The sequence below is a fragment of the Hyla sarda genome, chromosome 13 (assembly GCF_029499605.1).
Source record: "Hyla sarda isolate aHylSar1 chromosome 13, aHylSar1.hap1, whole genome shotgun sequence".
In the NCBI taxonomy this organism is placed as follows: domain Eukaryota; kingdom Metazoa; phylum Chordata; class Amphibia; order Anura; family Hylidae; genus Hyla; species Hyla sarda.
In genome coordinates this window covers 16,565,302-16,589,755 of record NC_079201.1, presented here as the reverse complement: position 1 = coordinate 16,589,755, position 24,454 = coordinate 16,565,302, and the positions used below count along the sequence as shown (strand labels likewise).

General features: G+C 44.5%; 1 long non-coding RNA gene across 1 annotated transcript; it reads left to right on the top strand.

Annotated features, from left to right (window-relative positions):
- Window positions 1-1,044: 1,044 nt before the first annotated feature.
- Window positions 1,045-16,143, top strand: LOC130297460 (uncharacterized). Its single transcript, XR_008849528.1, has 3 exons — window positions 1,045-1,395; window positions 12,583-12,738; window positions 15,882-16,143. It is a non-coding gene; the product is annotated as an uncharacterized LOC130297460 (long non-coding RNA).
- The last annotated feature ends 8,311 nt before the right edge of the window (window positions 16,144-24,454 follow it).

Here is a 24,454-nt window from a genome sequence, read left to right as displayed (position 1 = left end):
GAATCCTGTATCGTTGTAAAAAGTCAGTTTAGTCCTATTTCATGCTGTGTCTGTGATTTCCGCAAAGTGAAACTGATGACTATTTCAATTTTAGGGCCGATTTACACAATTGAATTTCCGAGCTGAAAAATTTCGGCATACCATTCTCCCTGGGATTCTGCTGCACCGTGTTTACTGCAGAATTTCCACAGCGGCAATTGCGGACTCTGGCGAAAGATTGAACTTGTTTCTGCCCAATTCTATAGAGTGAATGAGCCCTAAAGGGAACATGTCTTCAGTTTCCTGCTGCTTTAACTATGCGTAGTTAGGGTCTATTCACAGGGCAGTATTTTCGCTTGCGGAATTCCGCCTCAAATCCCATAGACTTCTATAGGATTCCGCACTCCTATTCTCACTTCTGAATTTCGGCATGCTGGGAGTTGCTGGAGGCACACTGGTTGGGAAACACTGTGTCAGACCCGTAGTCATAAAAATGCAATGTGGGTTTAATGGGGGAGATTTTTCCAAACCTGTGCAAAGGAAAAGTTCCCAGTTGCCCATAGCAACCAAATAGCTTCTTTCATTTTGCACAGGTCTTGTTAATAATGAAAGAAGCGATCTGATTGGTTGCTATGGGCAACTCAGCAACAAGTTTTCATTTTTCAGAGGCCTTTTAAAAAAACCTACAAGAAGCGATCTGATTGGTTGCTATGGGCAACTCAGCAACAAGTTGCCCATAGCAACCAATCAGATCGCTTCTTTCATTTTTGAAAAGGCCTCTGAAAAATGAAAGAATGAAACAGATTGCTATGAGCAACTTGTTGCTGAGTTGCCCATAGCAACCAATCAGATCGCTTCTTGTATTTTTTTAAAAGGCCTCTGAAAAATGAAAACTTGTTGCCGAGTTGCCCATAGCAACCAATCAGATCGCTTCTTGTATTTTTTTTTTTTTTAAAAGGGCTCTGAAAAATGAAAGAAGCGATCTCATTGGTTGCTATGGGCAACTCGGCTACTTTTCCTCCCAACAGGTTTTGATAAATCTCCCCCTGTAAGTTGTGTGGAAATGTAGCCAAAGTGTACCACCTCTTCACACCAAGTCCGGTAGTAACCAGGGAGCTAATTTTAGGAATGGCAGGAAGAGGCAAACGCTATTTTAAAATATCGTCTTAAAAATAGTATGTGTGTATTGTTCATAGGCCGAGTCATATGCTGAATGTTCTGAGACATTCTTGTCGACCTGCACATTCACTTCCCTCCCCCGGTTGTCCAGCTGAGAGCTGCTTTGAGATGATTAATGTCCTGGTCACCTCCCACTCCTCCTTTAGTCTCACCATTACATTCAATCAGCCAGAAATAAAGCCAACAAGTCCTGTGACATCACTACGTGCAGCTACGTGACATCACAGAGAGCACAGGGTGATGATATATACGTCACGTGCAGTCATTTCTGCAGATTATACTATCATACTATATAAATAAATACTGTATAAATAAATAATAAATAAAAAATATATAAAAATATATACATACATAGTAAATTTGAGTAGCTGTATTAGTCCAGAGATGCAGATGCAAATCAAAAAATGTTGCAGTATCTTGTAATAACTTTTTTTATTGGACTCATTTTGTAGAGAAAAGCTTTTGGGATCCCAACCTTTATCAAGTCCCATGACAAAGGGAGGAATCCCAAAAGCTTGTCTCTCCAAAATTCTGTCAGTCCAATATAAAAGGTATTACAAGATACTGCAATATTTTTTGATTTGCATCTGCATCACTGGACTAATACAGCTACTCAAATTTACTATATATATATATATATATAAATATATATATATATGCTGTCACGCCCCCTCCCATAGGCTTGCATTGAGGGGGCGGGGCTATGATATCATCTTTTGGTTTATATTGCAACTTTACAAGGGGAGATGTGCTGTCCACAAACAGTGTTTTATAAGCCTGCAAGATCTCTGTTATCCGCCGACCATGCTTTGCCGTTTATACAGCCCGTTCATCCCATGTAAAAGACTCTCCAGATCCTCTATGCCCTTTATTAGTTAAAAGGGGTACTCCAGAGGAAACAAAAACATTCTAATTAAAGGGGTTATCCAGGAAAAAATTTTCTTATATATCAACTGGCTCCAGAAAGTTAAACAGATTTGTAAATTACTTCTATTAACAAATCTTAATCCTTTCAGTACTTATGAGCTTCTGAAGTTTAGGTTGTTCTTTTCTGTCTAAGTGCTCTCTGATGACACCTGTCTCAGGAATCGCCCAGTTTAGAAGAGGTTTGCTATGGGAATTTGCTTCTAAACTGGGTGTTTCCCGAGACACGTGTCATCAGAGATTACTTAGACAGAAAAGAACAACCTTAACTTCAGAAGCTCATAAGTACTGAAAGGATTAAGATTTTTTTAATAGAAGTAATTTACAAATCAGTTTAACTTTCTGGAACCAGTTGATATATATAAAAAAAAAAGTTTTTTCCTGGAATACCCCTTTAACTGGTGCAAGAAAGTTATAAAGATTTGTAAATTACTTCTATATAAAAATCTTAAAGGAAAACTGTCACTTGTTTTCTCCCGCACTATCCACAGGCACTGGTGGATAGTGCGGTAGACGCTGGTTAAAATGAGCCCTACCTTGTCCGGACCTGCGCCGCCGTTCTCCCGCAATTGTAGTTTTATTATTTGTTGAAATCTTCCTGTAACTGGCACGGGCGGGGCTTCTGCACTGACGTCATCGCCGCTTATGAATATTCATCCCCCTCCCTCCAGTTCTCCCTTTCTTTGCCGCTCCTTAGGCTAGGTTCAGACTACGGAATTTCCGCCTGCAATTCCTCTTTGAAATTGCAGGCGGAAATTCCGCTTGCTAAAATGTATAGTGTAGTGAATGGGTTTCCGTTCACAAATTCACACTGCGGAATATGTGAAGCGGAATTTGTGAACGGAAATTTCCGCCTGAAGAAAGGGGTTGCTCTTTCTTCAGGTGGAAATCCGCGCGGAAAACATTGCAGTCTATTGGAGACTACAGTGTCCGCGCGGTCCTAGTGCCAACTGATTCAGTCAGCGCTGGTCGCACTCGGAATCTCCGGGCGGAAATTTTCTGCCCGGAGATTCCGTAGTTTGAACCTAGCCTAACTGGGGGGAGAGGGGATGAATATTCATAAGCGGCGCTGACATCAGTGCAGAAGCCCCGCCCGTGCCAGTTACAGGAAGATTTCAACAGATAATAATACTACAATTGCGGGAGAACGGCGACGCAGATCCAGACAAGGTAGGGCGCATTTTAATCAGCGTCTCCCGCACTATCCACCAGTGCCTGTGGATAGTGCGGGAGAAAACAAGTGACAGTTTTCCTTTAATCCTCACAGTACTTATCAGCTGCTGTATGCTCCAGAGGAAGTTGTGTAGTTCTTTCCAGTCTGACCACAGTGCTCTGTGCTGCCACCTCTGTCTATGTCAGGAACTGTCCAGAACAGGAGAGATTTGCTATAGGGTTCTATATAGGTATATGGTATAGGGCAGAGAGCACTGTGGTCAGACTGGAAAGCACTAAACAACTTCCAATGGAGCATACAGGAGCTGATAAGTACTGGAAGGATTAAGATTTTTAAATGGAACTTTCTGGCACCAGTTGATTTGAAAACATTTTAGTACAGTGTTTTCCAAACAGCGTGTCTCCAGCTGTTGACAAACTACAACTCCCAGCATGCCGGACAGCCAAAGGCTGTCCGGCATGCTGGGAGTTGTAGTTTGGCAACACCTGGAGACACATTGTTTGGAAAACACTGCCTTAAAGGGGTTCTTCGGTGAAAACCTTTTTTCTTCTAAATCAATTGGTGGCAGAAAGTTAAACATATTTGTAAATTACTTATATTAAAAAATCCTTAATCATTCCTGTACATATTAGCTGCTGAATACTACAGAGGAAATTCTTTTCTTTTTGGAATGCTCTCTGATGACATCATGAGCACAGTTCTCTCTGCTGACGTTATTAATATAATAATAATGCTTTACTTAATGTTGTCCTTAGTGGGATATGAACCCAAGTCCCCAGCACTGCAAGGCAGCAGTGCTAACCACTGAGCCACCATGCATGGTTGCTAAAATGGACAGAGATGTCAGCAGAGAGCACTGTGCTCGTGATGTCATCAGTGTTCCAAAAAGAATGGAATTTCCTCTGTAGCATTCAGCAGCTAATAAGTACTGGAAGGATTAAGATTTTTTAATAGAAGTCATTTACAAATATGTTTAACTTTCTGCCACCAGTTGATTTAAAAGAAAAAATGTTTTCACCGGAGTACCCCTTTAATACTTTTTTTTCCAGCTCCAGGGCGTCTTTTCTTCTGAATAGATTTTCCCCAAATGTAGTCATTTATCATTTCTTCGGGATCTCATGCGGTGATTCTGCCAACCGTCCTCTATCTCTGCCCGTATGAAGTACGGGTGACTCAGGGCTCCGAGTAGACAAGGAGTGTGAAGAAGCCATAATTTAACCCCGAGCCAAAAAAAGAAAAACACCCCATTCACAGTTTAGTTGCTGACAAGTTTTTGTTAATGTTACTATAATGAAATGGTAAGAGTTCAAACCAAGTGACTCACTCTTTCCAGTACAAACTGTTCTACTCTGGATTTTCCAAATTACTATCCTGAAGGAGCCAGGTCCAATTTTAATATTATGAATTAATAAAACTTACATCACCACAATAGTAAACTACCTTGAACATGCTGCTCTGAGTTGAGATGGAAGGGTCACAGAGGGATTGGGTGCTGATAATTAAACGCAATAAAATAACGCAGCGCTTTAGCTACTCCATTAAAGGGATATTCCGGTGAGGCCAATACATTTACATATTGCTGGGAAATGAAAATGAAATGCATTGGGGAAAGTGTTAAAGGAGAAGTGTTATGGGGAAAAACTAATCCCTTATCCAAAGGTTTTGGATCGCTGGGGTCCGACCACTGGGACTCCCTGCAATCTCCTGTACGGGGGGCCCCGGCTCTCCTCGGGAGTGGCATGACACGACCCCTGCATGAAGCATTGACCAACACGTGTCCCCCCCATATATCTCTATGGGAGAGACAAAAATAGCCGAAACTTCATGCTGCCCACACCGTGCTTCACTGTAGGGTTGGTATTGGGCAGGTGATGGGCAGTGCATGGTTTCCTCCAGACATGATGCTGCCCCCATTATGCTTGACTGTTGGGATGGTATTGGGCAGGTGATGGGCAGTGCCTGGTTTCCCCCAGACATGATGCTGCCCCCACCATACTTCACTGTAGAGATGGTATTAAGCAGGTGATGGGCAGTGCCTGGTTTCCTCCAGACATGATACTGCCCCCACCATGATCACTGTAGAGATGGTATTGGGCAGGTGATGGGCAGTGCCTGGTTTCCTCCAGACATGATGCTGCCCCCACCATGATCACCGTAGAGATGGTATTGGGCAGGTGATGGGCAGTGCCTGGTTTCCTCCAGACATGATGCTGCCCCCACCATGATCACTGTAGGGATGGTATTGGGCAGGTGATGGTCAGTGCCTGGTTTCCCTCAGACATGATGCTGCCCCCACCATGATCACTGTAGGGATGGTATTGGGCAGGTGATGGGCAGTGCCTGGTTTCCCCCTGACATGATGCTGCCCCCACCATGATCACTGTAGGTATGGTATTGGGCAGGTGATGGGCAGTGCCTGGTTTCCTCCAGACATGATGCTGCGCCCACCATGATCACTGTAGGGATGGTATTGGGCAGGTGATGGGCAGTACCTGGTTTCCTCCAGACATGATGCTCCCCCCACCATGATCACTGTAGGGATGGTATTGGGCAGGTGATGGGCAGTGCCTGGTTTCCTCCAGACATGATGCTGCCCCCATCATGATCACTGTAGGGATGGTATTGGGCAGGTGATGGGCAGTGCCTGGTTTCCCCCAGACATGATGCTGCCCCCACCATGATCACTGTAGGGATGGTATTGGGCAGGTGATGGGCAGTGCCTGGTTTCCTCCAGACATGATGCTGCGCCCACCATGATCACTGTAGGGATGGTATTGGGCAGGTGATGGGCAGTACCTGGTTTCCTCCAGACATGATGCTGTCCCCACCATGATCACTGTAGGGATGGTATTGGGCAGGTGATGGGCAGTGCCTGGTTTCCTCCAGACATGATGCTGCCCCCTCATGATCCCTGTAGGGATGGTATTGGGCAGGTGATGGGCAGTGCCTGGTTTCCTCCAGACATGATGCTCCCCCCACCATGATCACTGTAGGGATGGTATTGGGCAGGTGATGGGCAGTGCCTGGTTTCCTCCAGACATGATGCTGCCCCCATCATGATCACTGTAGGGATGGTATTGGGTAGGTGATGGGCAGTGCCTGGTTTCCTTTGATCTACTTGTGTGATAGCCTGGGGGATGTAGGGTATGGGGAGTGTAGCTGTGCAGTAATTAAAGGGTGCTTGTTAATCCTTGCTATTCGTGACGCCAGGGTGAGGGTTCATCAATAACGCTTGTCCTACCGCCACCCTTCCCAAGAGCAATAGGGAGGTAGAGAAGAACAGATTGTCCACAACCGGAGAGTTTTCTCAAACAGTATTAACTTTTACTATAGGTTTTCTGCAAGCTTCAATAACATAACAGTCTTTGAGCATAACAACAGCTTTCCTTGGAGATTGACAAATGTTGGGACTTTAGCATTTAGGGTCTTTTAGTACTGTGCGTTGTTCCACTGGATTTAGGGGATTTAGTTGCGGTCCAGTAGTCACGCTAGCATTAGCGGGGATTTAGATTTGAACTCACGGTTTTGGTTCTGCTGAGGTCGGCAGCTTTTTGAGGCCTAGCGTGTCTTTGAAAGTTGCGCAGAACCGTCCTGTTAGTCCGGAATCCACGAGAGCAGCAACCCAAGAGAGCGATAATTGGACGCAGCTCCCTTATATGGGCAGGGGCTGGACTAGTGCTAATTAGTCCATACTGATGTCAATCACCATTACAAAGATTTGTGGGTAACACATGACCCAAGGACCTCCTAAGGTCCTCCAACATACCATAGAGGTGACTAGCATGGTCACATGACCGAAGGTCCTGCGACGCCAAACAAGGTAAGTACTATACACTACTATAAAATATATATAATTATTAAATATATACATATATTATTATTAGAGATAGACTTGAGGAGAGGCGAATAGGGGCTGTCCCACCTGAGGAACCCCACCTGAACGTAGTTACTCTGACTTTGGGACCTCTACACTAGGTACGGTATGTAATACGGTACCGGGACACCACACTTGCTTCTCAGCATAAATTAAAAAACAGGTTGTTAGTATACTTTTTGATCAAATAGTACAAGCCCACTCACCACGTCAAGGCCACCTATTTAGAGTGGGTCCCCAATGTCCCCAGCATAAAATGGCATAGCACTGGGCGCCGACCACCACCTCCACAACACCAGTGCCCACAGGGGGAACGACCCACTGGCAGAGCGGCCCCAATGCCACTCAAACCAGTCCCTGGGCCGTGCCCCCCACAGACACAGCGCCTCGGCAGCGACGGATACCGCACAGCACCACACCAGTGTGAACAGGGAGTAAAGCTCATTTACCATGTGCTCCCAGTCAAACTGGGAGGCAGCTAGAAAAGAAAAGGCCCTTGTGTAGCTACCTGCTACTTTATATAGGGTTGGGCTGAGGGGGTGGGGCGGAGTGCTGACCAATAAAAAAAAGAAGGGATAGAAAACACTATTTGAATTCAAGTAGAGAAAGACATGGTCGCACATCCACAATATGTATTTTGATCTACTTGCTTCTCAGCATAAATTCAAAAACTAACAGGTTGTTAGTATACATTTTGATCAAAAAGTACAAGCCCACTCGCCACATCAAGGCCACCTATTTAGAGTGGGTCCCTAACGTCCCCAGCATAAAATGGCATAGCCCTTCACGCTGGTACGGTTCTCTGTGGCGGCCGTTGTTTCTGTGATGCTTTGTCTGTGGGTCTGGGTCACTCCCCCTGTGGTCACGGTGTATCAGAGGCAGTGGTCGCCGCCCAGCGCTATGCCAGTGTCAGGTTAGGGACCCACTCTGACTGGGTGGCCTTGACGTGGCGAGTGGGCTTGTACTTTTTGATCAAAATGTATACTAGCAACCTGTTAGTTTTTGAAATTATGCTGAAAAGCAGGTAGATCAAAATACAATTGGTGGATGTGCGGCTGTGTTTCTCTATTTGTGTTGTACATTTTCAGTCTCTCCCTTATTCCATGGCCAGCACTCCGCTCCACCCATTCTGCCCAGGCATTTTTAATTAGCAGGAGACTGCATAAGGGTTTCCTCCTACCATTCTCCCAGCCCTCTGGCACTAAGCACACGGTAGGTTTCACGCTAGTGTGGTTCTCTGTGGCGGCCATTGTTTCTGTGATACTTTGTCTGTGGGGGGGAGTGGCCCGGAGCCGGGGGCTTGGTCGGGCGGAGGTGGGGTTGCCTGGCCACTGGGTCGCTCCCCCTGTGGGCATGGTGTTTCGGAGGCAGTGGTCGCCGCCCCAGCGCTATGCCAGTGTCAGGTTAGGGACCCACTCTGACTAGGTGGCTTTGACGTGGCGAGTGGGCTTGTACTTTTTAATCAAAATGTATACTAGCAACCTGTTAGTTTTTAAAATTATGCTGAGAAGCAAGTAGATCAAAATACAATTGGTGGATGTGCGGCTGTGTTTCTCTATTTGTGTTGTACACACTGACAATACTTCAACTGAATGTAGAACACATTCATATGAGAATCAACCGTGCTCTTTTGGCCTGTGTTGGACCAAACACTTTCAGGACAGTGCTTAAAAAACATGACTATATTGCCGGTGGACTGCAGTTGTCCTAGGTATAGGAATGCAAAAAGATGGCTTTTATGACAATTTCAAGTCTTCTAGACCTTTCCTCCGATTACTCATGGCAGCGCATGCACAGTAGGACCATCGGAGCAGCGTAGGTCAAGTAGAGGAGACAGAAATGGGAAGATGTGATCAGCAACAATGATAGCTGTAGTTGGCCGAGAAATTATAGGTAGGGAGGTAAACGGAGATGGAAATGTAGGAAGGAATCACAGCGTGGGGCGTTTCGTGGATGGGAACTGGAGCTTTAAATTCTATTCCATGCAAGCAGCCAGTGTACTGACTGGCAATGAACAGCAGCATTAGTAAACCCATTAAAGCTTACAGCTGTCTATCAAGTGCACTGCCAGGGAGCGGTCTCCAATTTCCTTTCCTGTATACTTATATGGCGCTTGCTATTGTGTTCGCATGTTTTATGTATGGTATATTTTCCGTATCTGCATACAAAACAACCCATTGGCACTTTCTACGGCCTGCTTGCGTTACAACTGGCATAAGCCACCAGCACAAGTTAATTAGCAGCTAATTATTAATCAGGGTCTCGGTGGGTGAAAGAATGATTAATCCGGCTGGTGAGCCGCTAAATAGTAAAATAATGTGACACCATGTATTCTCTTCAGACAAGACCTATTGGTCATATCACATCCCATGCAAAGGAAGCTCAGAAATGGTTCATTTTAGTTGTGTCTTGCTTGTGTCTAGTTTGTAACGTACTTGGAGATAAAACAGAACTGTCTAAGGCTATGTTCACACCTCGAAATGTCTGCTCGAATCTGCAGAAAGAATGGACAGGTTCATTCTTTTCTGTGAACACGGAAATTGAAATTTCCGTGCCAGAATTTCCGCCATGTGCACAGCGCAGCAGAATCCCATTGAATGCTGCAGTAGAATCTTCGTGCAAGAATTACGCACAGTAATTCCTACGTGTGAACATGGCCCAATTCCTAAACAGTGTAAAGTAAGACTAGACAAGTGGTCTCCAAATTGTGGACCTCTAGCTGTTGCAATACTACAACTCCCAGCATGCCTGGACAGCCGTTGGCTGTCCGGGCATGCTGGGAGTTGTAGTTTTGCAACATCTAGAGGCCCACAGTTTGGAGACCATTGGACTAGACAATCTATAAAAGCAGGTTCATGGTGTTTGAAAATCTGGTATATCTATAGACTGTCTAGTTTAAAGGAGTATTTCAGTAGAAAATAATAGGTTTGTAAATCAACTGGTTCCAGAAATGTAAACAGATTTTGTAAATGACTTACTTATTTGTAAACAAATCTTAATCCTTCCAGTACTTATCCGCTGCTGTATGCTCCAGAGGAAGTTGTGTAGATCTTTCCAGTCTGACCACAGTGCTCTCTGCTGCCCCCTTTGTCTGTGTTAGGAACTGTCAGGAGCAGAAGAGGTTTTCTATGGGGATTTGCTCCTGCTATTAAAGTGACAGCTTCTACTATTCCAAGGCTAGACAAGGACTGGAAATAGAAGCGGGTGGCTTGTTGGTTTGCTTTGTGAGCTACTGTTGAAGCGGTGTAGGCTGAATGCATGGTAAGCCTGTAAGTAGCTGGGTCTAAGGAGTCCGATGGGCTGTGGGACAAAGTCAACCCAGTACTGATAACCTGTGGGGGAAAGCAGTGGGATGCTCAAACCTGGAAAAAGACTGTAGTTAGAGCTGAAAAATATAGTGGAAGTCCCTAGTCACGATCGTCCGCTCAATGGCTACAGGGACATCTTTTCACCCTACAGGCCCATGAAGTTGTTTAGGAAGTTTGTGGTAAGCCAGGGTTAATGGCATGTATAAGCTGTGGGGTAACCATGACTAGAGTTTGTGACACCAGGAGTGTTAACAACCACATTACCAAAGTTAAGAGGTTGCTGGTGCCAAGCGCCAGGTAAGAAATACCTACAATGAAAGGTTAGTGAAATTGCAGACATATCTAACAATGAGTACAGTTCAGTCTGAGTGCAAGTTAAGCTGTAGGATGCTATAGAGATTCACAAATGCTTCTTGGCATTTTGGGACTTGTAGTCCTCCATGACTTAGATGTAACTTAGATTGGTCTGAACTTGACGTGGACAGACTGACTGGGACTTGACTAGGTTAGACTTAATTGAAAACAGAAGAGAAGATAGAACTTAGGGACAGGAGAGATGGCTGCCACTGGCCTAGACTTTCAACACATGGGGTTCCAGGGTTAAGGCTTACTGCCAGGGTGAACCTATTTGGACCAGAGTTGCCTGAGGCTTTCACTCACATTATCCATTTAGTACTTGACTTGTCTGAACTTGACGTGGATAGACTTGACTGAAGGATGACCCGGTCGACTGGAATCTGTATGTGGGCAGTCAGTCACTCTGGAACAGGTAGACTAGAAGAAAGACATTGAACCTGTCTCCATTAGAGGTAAGGGGCAGGTATACTGCTGAGCTGCTTCACATTGTTCTGACTGGACTCTACGCTCCTCACTTACTAAGTCCTCCCTGTCTTAGAAAACCCCTGATTGGCCAAAGTGCTCATGTGGTCCATTATGCATCCTCCTTCAGACAGATAAAAAATGGAAATCAAATTACAATACATCATAAAACATAAGACGCTTAAACATGGAGCTGTGGGCTGGAGCAGACCCTGGAAAGTGACATCCACCTGACAGGGCTGGTGGACAAGTGTGTTCTGCACTGGAACACCCCAAGTGAAACTTGTAAATGTGGCCTAGGTTGAAGGACCTGGGTAGTAGGCCACATTGGGACACTCCTGTAAGCAGTGGGATTTGCTCAGAAGACTGAGAAAAGAGTAGTAAAGTGAAGTCCAGATTCTGGTCCTATGTGAAGTAACAAAGACTGGGAAGGGTCTCATGTGATGATAACAGGATCCTGAAACTAAACTGAAGAATTAAATAATGTAATATCTAATACCTGTGTAGTATCTGTAATGTTTACGAAACTGTGTACCGTCACCTCGTATGAAAGCAGATGCTTAGCATAATTTTTTTTAATACAAATTCTACATTGTATGGAGCCATATTACTTCACCCATGTCTGCGGAGCAATACTGCACTTATATATGCCTAAAATTCAATATGGCAGCATCAGGATTTTTATTTCTCTTGGACAGACCAGATGCCATGGGTGCCATACAGAGAGATCATAAAAAGGCATACAGTCCCTTTGGCTCTGCAATATGGAACTATAGCAACTCCATGGGCCGCTATATAGTCTCTGTAGAGGCCTTGGTGTCAGTAATCCTATATATATATATATATATATATATATATATATATATATATATCCTATATAGAAATATATATCTATATATCCTATATAGATCACTGCAGTCAGCCTGCCCCCTAGGCAACAAAATGGCTGCTTACAATGATACATTACTCTGCAGAGTAAATGAGACTTGTACCGCAGTCTGAGGGTACCTGTATAGATTAACTGATTATATGCAGTTCACTAATACAGTCTCTGCATCAGCATCACTATGATCTGAACAATGAAGGTGGCTGCTGCGGGGAAAAGAAATAGTCCCTGGAGACCTTTTAGTGCAGTCTGCTATGGCAGAAGGTGCATGTGAGCAGCAGGTCCCTTGTCTTAAATGCAACTGCCCTGCTCTACATTTAGGCTGCTCCTGTGTTAAAACAGTATTCGAGCCCAGAAAAAAAATAAATAAATGAATGTAAATTGGGTCATATGAAAAAACAACAATACTCACCTTCCCCCTATTCTCCGGATCCAACAGCTCCCGGTCCCTGCTGCTCACAGCTGCTTCCTGGTTCCTGCAGGGTTGACACATCACAGGAAACTGGGACAGGCTGCTCCATCTCCCATCTTGCCTTGACCGTGAACCATGCATACCCCTTGCCTCACTCTGCTGATTACTATGACATTTTAGCAGGTAAGTGTTTGCTGTAGGAGCGGTCACTATAAATCATATGGGGTGTTGGATTATTACATCAGAATTGGTGTGCATGGAGGAGAAAGTTTGTTAGCTCTTTCTCCTCCAATACATTAAACTTTTTCACCTTCAGACTGTTGTTCAGGCTCTTGTATGTAGTGTTTTCCAAAAAAGCGTGCCTCCAGCTGTTGCAAAACTACAACTCCCAGCATGCCCGGACAGCCTTTGGCTGTCCGGGCTTGCTGGGATTTGTAGTTTTGCAACAGCTGGAGGTTCACAGATGGGAAACTGCCGCACCAGAGCAGAGTGATCAGGGGAGTTGTATAACTCTGCAGCTAATTATTTCATGTTGGGAGTTGTAGTTTAAGAACAGCTGGAGGTAAGCTGTTTACAAATCACTGCTGTTAATATTTTCATATGTCTGTAAATTAGCCAAGACGTTGTAATGTACAACGTGTTAATACTCCTGGGACTTCTGCATAACAGAAACAGTCATTATCTCATTCCTTCGGGAAAACAACTTTAAAGCAAAATAATTTACTATTGCTCTTTTCTTTTCTTCTTTATGGAAAAAAAAGCCCCAAACAATAATAATATAATATTAAATTGAGTCCCCAAAGTATTGCATACTACCCTCACGTTTCAACCTAATTAAAAGACTTTTAGGCACGGAGAACGGTACAGATATGCTTTAAAGTGTACCTGTCATTTGCAAAACACTTTTTTTTAATATAATGTAGATGATAACATTATATGTATATTTGTAATATACATTGGTTAAAAATGTGCATATTTTTGGGTGAAAAAGATGCTGTTTGGTCCTTGCAGCTATTGCCTGTGTCTCGGCTGGGACAACATACAGGAAGTATGGACGGGACAAACAGGGCTCTGCGCAGGCTCCTGGCTTGTCAATCATGCTGCTATGTTAGCCAGGGGCATGTCACAGAGCCTCAGTGCACAGAGCCCTGCTTGTCCTCAGTGTACAGAGCCCTGCTTGTCCTCAGTGTACAGAGCCCTGCTTGTCCTCAGTGTACAGAGCCCTGCTTGTCCTCAGTGTACAGAGCCCTGCTTGTCCTCAGTGTACAGAGCCCTGCTTGTCCTCAGTGTACAGAGCCCTGCTTGTCATCACTGTACAGAGCCCTGCTTGTCCTCAGTGTACAGAGCCCTGCTTGTCCTCAGTGTACAGAGCCCTGCTTGTCATCACTGTACAGAGCCCTGCTTGTCCTCAGTGTACAGAGCCCTGCATGTCCTCACTGTACAGAGCCCTGCATGTCCTCACTGTACAGAGCCCTGCTTGTCCTCAGTGTACAGAGCCCTGCTTGTCCTCAGTGTAAAGAGCCCTGCTTGTCCTCAGTGTACAGAGCCCTGCTTGTCCTCAGTGTACAGAGCCCTGCTTGTCCTCAGTGTACAGAGCCCTGCTTTTCCTCAGTGTACAGAACCCTGCCTGTTCTCAGGGCACAGAACACTGCTTGTCCTCAGTGTTCAGTGCCCTGCTTGTCCTCACTGTACAGAGCCCTGCTTGTCCTCAGTGTACAGAGCCCTGCTTGTCCTCAGTGTAAAGAGCCCTGCTTGTCCTCAGTGTAAAGAGCCCTGCTTATCCTCAGTGTACAGAGCCCTGCTTGTCCTCAGTGTACAGAGCCCTGCTTGTCCTCAGTGTACAGAGCCCTGCTTGTCCTCAGTGTACAGAGCCCTGCTTGTCCTCAGTGTACAGAGCCCTGCTTTTCCTCAGTGTACAGAACCCTGCCTGTTCTCAGGGCACAGAACACTGCTTGTCCTCAGTGTACAGAGCCCTGCTTGTCCTCAGTGTACAGAGCCCTGCTTGTCCTCAGTGCACAGAGCCCTGCTTGTCCGCTATATATACACATTTTTTAACCAATGTATATTATCAATTTTTGGTTTTAAAATCAATTTTTGGTTTTAAAGGGGTACTCCACCCCTATACATCTGATCCCTTATCCAAAGAATGGTGGTTAAGATATCTACTCTGGCCGCTAGGATCCCCGCCCGGCACCCTGGTGTTTTCAGCATTAATGTTCAGAACGCCGACTGTGTTAAGCTTCAGTCGTCATGCCCTCTCCATTTATGTCTATGGGAGGGGGTGTGAGGGCTGTGGGGGTCGTAATGGGGTGCCGGGTTGGAGACCACGGGGGTCCCAGTGGCCGCATCCCCCCGTGATCTGACATATTATCCCCTATTCTTGGGAGTACCCCTTTAAAGCAGTAAATGGAAATAGTTGTTTCAAAATGGTATCCAGGCAGAAAGTCGGGACTGGCAGACTGGAGTACATAGTCAGGAAAATAGGTCGGTCAATGCCAACCGATAGTAAATGGAACAAACACTGTTGCATGGAACAGAAATGAAAAAGGGCCTTATGTCTCTGTCACAGCGGTCAGACCCCCATGATCAGACACTTATCCCCTATCCCCAGGATAGGGGATAGGTGTCTATAAAGTTCAATTCCCTAAATTACCCCTTTAAACATATCCCCTATCCACAGGGAATCTACCACCTCCACCTTCTGAGACAGCCTCCTCATGCTGAACAGTGACGGCTCACTCAGCCAATCATCGGCTGAGGCGGGACCTCGTTTCAGCTGGTTATTGGTTCAATGGGCTGTCTCTGTTCAGCATTAGGAGGTTGTCTCGGAAGGTGGGGGCTGATGATGTGGAGTGCTCAGTGGGGGAAAAGCAGCATCCAGAGGTAAGAGAGTGTATCTAGTGGAGTGGAGTTCCCCTTTAAATTTGTAACAGCTAAACATTAGCACGTGCTGGCCCAGGGCAGGGCCCTTGTGGCCCTCCCTCCACCTTAATTGATGACTGTCCCGATGATTCGAGGTTCAGGCAGCGTGTAACTGATGACAGTTTCCCTTTAAATACTGAGGGTCAAATAGAAGAGGAGGACCCAGGAGAGTCCTGGTGGAAAAAATGATGCTACATTTTAATGGACGTTCAGGATGCCAGTAATGGAGTCACCTATGTAGGGGAGAGCAGGACAGAGGCCTAGAGCAGGTCCTGACACTCCTATATATGTCATTCTAATAGCCCACAGATCCCTATCACAATCTATAAGTGCGCTTTTTAATTGAATATATATTTTCTTTCTTCTTGGGAAATCCGCTGCATCGTATGAATTTGATGATGAAGATTTCTACGAATTTGCTGCAGAAAATGTTTGCAATTGTTCCAACCTGTGTGCACCCGCGACCCAAGCCAACTTTAAAGATTTTACCAACCTTTGTACCCTACTGACCTCTGTGATCCTTTGGTGTTACAGTTAATTCGGGGAAGGTCCGCAACATCATTGGAAATCAGTAAATATTACCACTTGTCCTGCAGTAGCACAAAAAGCTTATCATTTCTACACAGGGTTTATTTAGTAAACACAGAACATTTTGGCAATAAATGCATTGTGGCCATTTGGTGTTCTCATACATGAATACTGAAATTCTCTGCTGGACCTTAATCATCTGATTGCAGCCAGTTGATATTACTGTGATTTTGAGTGGGATGTTACTAAGCTACTACATGCTGCAATCAATTGCTATTCTTCAATGTGTGTATATAGTATACTGTATATGCTCTATTTGCTTTACTTACAGTGGTTGTACGATGTTTGTAAAAAAATATATATTTTTTTTTTTACAGAAATAGCTTAGCCTCACTCAAGTGAATCAGACAGAACTGCAGTGCAAGACACAGCTCACGAGCAAGAGCCGTTGTTTCTGGGGAAAAAGTCCTCAGGTGTGTCGCTTGCCCCTTCGGTCCAGCAGCAGCCACCGCTGCTCACTGTCTGCCTGTTTAAGATCATCAGCATGGGCCATAGCCACTTTGAATCAGTGAGAAGCGGTGGCTGCTGGGACTGACGAGTAAGGCCCCTGATGTTGCGCCATTTGTCAGTGCCACACAGAGGACATCGCTCATCAGACGTGACAAGAATGAAACGGCACAGAGGATGATCAAGAGGGGGAATTACATGCCTTTGACTGTCTGGGGATGTTGGGAGTTGTAGTTTTGCGATAGCTAGAGGCGCACTTGTTGGGAATTACTGCGTTATGTAATGACCTTCCTCTTACACTGTCCACGTCTTTGCAGCAGTCATGTGAACAGTTCAGAGACCAGACATAACACAACTCACAGGGGGACACTGCTGCAAAAGGCTAGCAGCCATTGCCCGTTGCAACCAATTAGTTCTCTGCTCTTTTATTCTCCACTGCAAGTTAGAGAATTAAAGACGTAGACGATGAATGTAGTTCTTGGCCACATTTGCATAACAGCATACACAGCAATACTGTAAAGTTGTCAGGGTCACTATTTACAACATACACCATGCAGCCATAACATTAAAGGGAACCTGTCATTGTGCTGCCTGAACCATGAGTCACTGGGGTGGTCCCCAGTGGGTTCTCCGCCAGCCTTAATTGATTGATCTCTATATATACTGTAATAGAAAGAGATCTATCAGTCATGGCTGGTGGGGCAAGGAGAAGCCTTTGACTGTCAGGGCATGCTGGGAGTTGTAGTTTTGCAACCGCCAAGGAGCCACAGGTTGGAGATCACTGACCTATAAGTGATTTTGCTGTGGTCTCTAGTGCTGTCATCCCATAAGGCAGTGGTCCCCAACCCAGTCCTCAAGGCCCATTAACATTTCAGGTGTTATCAGTTACTCCATTTGAATAGAACAGAAAAAAATTCTGGACTGTTGGTGACCTTGAGGACTGGGTTGGGGACCTCTGCTCTATACCACTCATATAAAGATCTGGACTGTTGGTGACCTTGAGGACTGGGTTGGGGACCTCTGCTCTATACCACTCATATAAAGATCTGGACTGTTGGTGACCTTGAGGACTGGGTTGGGGATCTCTGCTCTATACCACTCATATAAAGATCTGGACTGTTGGTGACCTTGAGGACTGGGTTGGGGACCTCTGCTCTATACTACTCATATAAAGATCTGGACTGTTGGTGACCTTGAGGACTGGGTTGGGGACCTCTGCTCTATACCACTCATATAAAGATCTGGACTGTTGGTGACCTTGAGGACTGGGTTGGGGACCTCTGCTCTATACCAATCATATAAAGATCTGGACTGTTGGTGACCTTGAGGACTGGGTTGGGGATCTCTGCTCTATACAACTCATATAAAGATCTGGACTATTGGTGGTCTTGAGGACTGGGTTGAGGACCTCTGCTCTATACCACTCATATAAAGATCTGGACTGTTGGTGGCCTTGAGGACTGGGTTGGGGACCTCTGCTCTATACCACTCATATAAAGATCTGGACTGTTGGTGGCCTTGAGGACTGGGTTGAGGACCTCTGCTCTATACCACTCATATAAAGATCTGGACTGTTGGTGGCCTTGAGGACTGGGTTGGGGACCTCTACTCTATACAACTCATATAAAGATCTGGACTATTGGTGGCCTTGAGGACTGGGTTGGGACCTTTGCTCTATACCACTCATATAAAGATCTGGACTGTTGGTGGCCTTGAGGACTGGGTTGGGGACCTCTGCTCTATACCACTCATATAAAGATCTGGACTGTTGGTGGCCTTGAGGATTGGGTTGGGGATCTCTGCTCTATACCACTCAGAAAGATCTGGACTGTTGGTGGCCTTGAGGACTAGGTTGGGGACCTCTGCTCTATACCACTTATATAAAGATCTGGACTGTTGGTGGTCTTGAGGACTGGTTTGGGGACCTCTGCTCTATACCACTTATATAAAGAACATAACTGTTGGTGGTCTTGAGGACTGGGTTGGGGACCTCTGCTCTATACCACTCATATAAAGATCTGGACTGTTGGTAGCCTTGAGGACTGGGTTGGGGACCTCTACTCTATACCACTCATATAAAGATCTGGACTGTTGGTGGCCTTGAGGACTGGGTTGGAGACCTCTGCTCTATACCACTCATATAAAGATCTGGACTGTTGGTGACCTTGAGGACTGGGTTGGAGACCTCTGCTCTATACCACTCATATAAAGATCTGGACTGTTAGTGGTCTTGAGGACTGGGTTGGGGACCTCTGCTCTATACCACTCATATAAAGATCTGGACTGTTGGTGGCCTTGAGGACTGGGTTGGGGACCTCTGCTCTATATCACTCATATAAAGATCTGGACTGTTGGTGGTCCTTGAGGATTGGGTTGAGGACCTCTGCTCTATACCACTCATATAAAGATCTGGACTGTTGGTGGCCTTAAGGACTGGGTTGGGGACTTTAGCAATAAGGTTCCTATGTTACTTTTCATAAAATTAAAAAAAAAGTAGCTTGTTTCAGAACAACTTCATGAGCTTCAACCAGTCTGATGTCGTCTCAGGAGGACAGGCAGCTAATAATGTGAAAAGGGTAATTTATTCTGCTGCATAACACTCATGCTAATAGCATTCCCTCGGTCTACCTATGGGTGATGCCAAAATGATTTCCACTGAGTCAGCTTGCCTATTATGATTCTTTAAGGTAGTGTTTCACAATAGAATGGCACTATTGGGGGAGGATTCACATCGAAGGTTGTAAGATTTAGGTAAAATGATTCAGTAATACTGTAGTGACATTGTGGGGTAGATTCATCAAAACTTGTGCAGAGGAAAAGTTTACCAGTTGCCCATAGCAACCAATCAGATCGCTTCTTTCATTTTTTAAAAGGCCTTTGAAAAATAAAAGAAGTAATCTGATTGGTTGTCATGGGCAACTGGTCAACTTTTCCTCAGCACAGATCTTGATGAATTTCCCCCATTGAGTAGACGAAAAGAACAGACCCCTTTAATTTCTTAACATATAACAGGTTTGTTCCAGAAACAGAGCCACTCTTGTCCTCAGGTTGTGAGAGATATTGCAGCTCAGGTCCATTGAAGTGAACGGAGCTAAATTTTTGGCGCTGTTTTTTTTTTTTTTTTTTTTTTTTTTAAACAGCTATGGTCAGCTTTAAGTAAAAGTGCCCCAGCCCCATAGCAAATTTTGGAATTGACCCAACCCCCAACTCCACCATGACAACTATCTGCAGCAATTTTGGAAAAGCTTATTATTATTTTGTGTTTCTTAAAGGGGTACTCCGGTGGAAAACTTTTTTTTTTAAATCAACTGATGCCAGAAAGGTAAACAGATTTGTAAATTACTTCTATTAAAAATTCTTAATCCTTTCAGTACTTATGATCTGCTGTATAATACAAATTCTTCCCTTTTTGAATTTATTTTTTGTCATGACCACAGTTCTCTCTGTTGACACCTCTGTCCATGTCAGGAACTGTCCACAGCAGGAGAACATCCCCATAGCAAACCTATGCTGCTCTGGATAGTTCCTAAAATGGACAGAGGTGTCAGCAGAGAGTACTGTGGTCGTGATAGAAAATAAATCCCAAAAGAAAAGAATTTCCTCTGTAGTATACAGCCTCTAATAAGTACTGAAAGGATTAAGAATTTTTAATAGAAGTAATTTACAAATCTGTTTAACTGTTTATCTGGCACCAGTTGATAAAAAAAAAAAAAAAATTCCACCGGAGTACCCCTTTGAAGCACAGCAATAAAGCACATGGTGATATCAATATGCAGAAATAAGGGACACAATGATGGCACAGTACAGGGGTAAGGCACACAGTGATGTCATCGTACAGGAATAAGATACAGAGTGATGTCATGGTACAGGAATAAGGTACACAGTGATGTCATGGTACAGGAATAAGGTACACAGTGATGTCATGGTACAGGAATAAGGCACACAGTGATGTCATGGTACAGGAATAAGGCACACAGTGATGTCATGGTACAGGAATAAGGTACACAGTGATGTCATGGTACAGGAATAAGGTACACAGTGATGCCATGGTACAGGAATAAGGCACACAGTGGTGTCATGGTACAGGAATAAGGTACACAGTGATGTCATGGCAGAGGAATAAGGCACACAGTGATGTCATGGCAGAGAAATAAGGCACACAGTGATGTCATGGTACAGGAATAAGGTACACAGTGATGTCATGGTACAGGAATAAGGCACACAGTGATGTCATGGCAGAGAAATAAGGCACACAGTGATGTCATGGTACAGGAATAAGATACACAGTGATGTCATGGTACAGGAATAAGGTACACAGTGATGTCATGGTACAGGAATAAGGCACACAGTGATGTCATGGCACAGGAATAAGGTACACAGTGATGTCATGGCACAGGAATAAGATACACAGTGATGTCATGGCAGAGGAATAAGGCACACAGTGATGTCATGGTAGAGGAATAAGGCACACAGTGATGTCATGGTAGAGGAATAAGGCACACAGTGATGTCGTGGTACAGGAATAAGGTACACAGTGATGTCACAGTACCGGGATGATCCATAATATTGGAGAAATGTGCACAGTGGTGTCATAGTCCCGGAATAACTCAATGATGTCACGGTGCAGAAATAAGGCTCATAATGATATCAAATTACAGATATAAGACACACAGCGCTGTCACAGGAGCCTGTGGCTCCTACCACAATTTGCAACTGTATCTGCATCCTAAACATATGGATACAGCTAAAAGTTGCATTCACTTACCCCATTCCTTCATGGCCTTTAAGTGCTACTGTCGATTTTTAATTTAATACTTCCTTAAAAAGTATCTCCCTTTGATCCTAATTTTATTGCTAAACGTTATATATATATATATATATATATATATATATATATATTTTTTTTTTTTTAATGGCCTCATGGCATCTCTGTTCCTTTAATTTTGCAAAAAAAAACAAAAAAAAACAGGTCTCCTAGTATTTTTGGTCCCAAGAAGAAGAAGTTTGGACCTGTTTGCTGACAGGGGTTGTGGTTATCTCCTTGTTTGTCCCTCATGACAAAGGAGGGGGAGGGTGGAGGAAAGGAGCAAGTTTGTCATATTCTTGAAGAAACACGCCCATCCACTAGGACAATTTTTCCCAACCAGGGTGCCTCCAGATGTTGCAAAACTACAACAGCCGAAGGCTGTCCAGGCATGCTGGGAGTTGTAGTTTTGCAGTAGCTGGAAGCACCCTGGTTGGTAAACACTGCTCTAGGAGAACTGCCAGAATGGTGAGCACAGTAAAACATAGATCGAAAGGTATTTTGCATATAAAAACATGCATATTTTTATGCATACAGGTCTTAGGGAACATAACTACACTGACTTGAATATTTTAAAAATAAGGTAGACACCATTTTGATTGGTGTCACCTGCACTAACAGGCAGTGCCAGAAGGTAAGTGTGTGATGTCCTGGTGCGGAACATTTCTGTCTTCCTGAAGTGGATGTCACCTAGCGTGTCTGCTCTGGGCCCCCACTTCTCAGGTTTAAATGTATAATTGAATGCTTTATCGTGTCCTTAAGGGTTAACCTTTCTGTGCAGGAGGATGCTGAGGATATCACATGTTTGCTTCAGCCAATCAGGCCTGTTACACTGTTCCCCTGTCTGGCTAGAATGGGAGGATCTAGTGCAGTCCTCTGCTGTGGACCTGTACCTCACCACATGAGGACAGGCCTAAGGAGATCCAATTGCTACACTAATCTGTTCCAGAGCTACAACAACCTTCTCAGGATCCCGCTGACCAGGTCGTCCAGTAAGTCAGAACTTAGTCCGCAGTGGGGAGAAGAGCCAAGTGAGCCCACGGACCCCATTCGCAAAAGAAGAAAATAACTTGAGATAGAAAGCCTCAGGCAACTCCGGTCCAAACATCTAAAGTTCAAGCCTGGAGGTAAGCACTAATAAAAGGTTCCTGAGTGGAGAGCATTGTCAGTGTTTGTTAGCTCCAAAGTCTTGTTCAAGTTATTCAGTCAAGTTTAGACCTGTCTAAAGTAAATCTCTGTTAAGCAAGAAGCTAGTCTGCCTGCGATTATTACAATTCCCATAGTGCCTTGAAGAAACTGATCCCTAAAGCATGTCAGCAGACAGCTCTGTGTTTCAAAAAGAAAAGAATTCCCAATTTAGTATTCAGCAGCTAATAAGTACAGGAAAGATTAAGATTTTTTTTATAGAAGTAATTTACAAATCTGTTTAACTTTCTGGCACCAGTTGATTTTAAAAATAAAAGTTTTTCACCGGAGTACCCCTTTAAGTATCCAGAATACTCATTTAGCACCATAAGTCTTGGTCATTAAGGAGTTTTTACTAGCATTCCTTTTAGGAGAAAAATACATGCAAAACCACAGCAGACCTTTATTCATTATCTAATGCGCGCAAGGTAGATCCAGGCTTATTGATAATCAGTTGTTCAATCTAGTTGTGGTTTAGAGCAAGATTAAAATTCTACTGAGGCAGACAAAGTAAAAAAAAGCTGAACGTACATGTGAAGGTTTATTTCCGGGAGAATCATAGGCGTGCGCAGCCTATTGCATTAGTGTGTGCACCCTAAAGCACAAACTCACGCTGCGCACGTGCGTATATATATATATATATATATATATACACATACACACACAAATACACTCTTGCTTGCATGCACACATACATAAACAGACCTGCACTCATATAAATATCAATACAAACAAAATGACGTCACCATAGGCACAGTGTTGTACTTGAGGCTCTATCCCCTCCGTGCTGCACTGCCTTGCCGTGCATTTGTTTCCCTGCCGATCCAATCCTCCCACACTATGCGAGCCATATCGTTGCACAGTGTAGGACAGACATGCTCCTCCTCCAGACCTCCCCTGTAGCATGCGCGTCGCGTTCCACGACGTCGTTGACGTCACGGAACCCGCCGAGCATGCTACAGGGGAGGTCTCAAGGAGGAGCATGTCCGTCCTACTCTGTGCGGCGATATCGCTCGCATAGTGTAGGAGGATTGGATCGGCAGGGAAACAAATGCACGGCAAGGCAGTGCAGCACGGAGATGATGGATGGTTTGAGGCTTGATTAGGATGTGCCCAAGCACACCTGGCACACCCCATGCGGAGAATCGCAGACCAGGACACTTCTCTTATGATGTATGCCTAGTGCATCGAACATATAAGGCCTACAAATGAGCAGGGTGCAATACAATGAATGCCATCCTGCACATTGCTTGGGGATACTCTCGTAGGCCTATGTTCAGACAAGACCAGGCAGAGTACATGCTGTGAAACGAAGACAAATCTGAGGTCGCCTTTGAAGCTTACCAACTGCTGAGAGGGTTTATCACTGTTTAAACAAGGACAAGACAACAAGATACATAGACTAGCTATGATCCAGAAAGCAAATAGGTTGAAGACTGAATCTTCTAACAACCTCCACTATTACAGATGCCTTTAAATAATTGTAGAGGTTGCTGGGAATTTACTAAAACCGAGCTCATTATCAGAGATCACAGACAATCGATACATGGTTTACAGATGGGAAAGAAACCTGCAGCCGATGCATCTGCTCCGATTCAATACATGAAATGTAGACATACCGGGTTCATGCACCGAGGCCAATAATGTTTATCCATATACAGTTTTCTTTAAAATGACCAACAAAATTACAATTGTGTATAGTACACATGGAAAGATGCTGGTAATGTATACAATGTCATTACTTGCTTGGCTCCTGAAAGGACCCCCTACCGGATAACCAATATCCTTTGAAGACCAGGAGGATCATTATTGGCCATAATGGGAATACATTCAGAGGATGACTGATGACCTTGTAGTTACTGGAAGTAAACTGAACTGATATTAATGATACTGCACCTAAGTCTGGGCCAACAAAATCATTTGTAATCAATGCTTTAGTTAAAAGGATTCTAT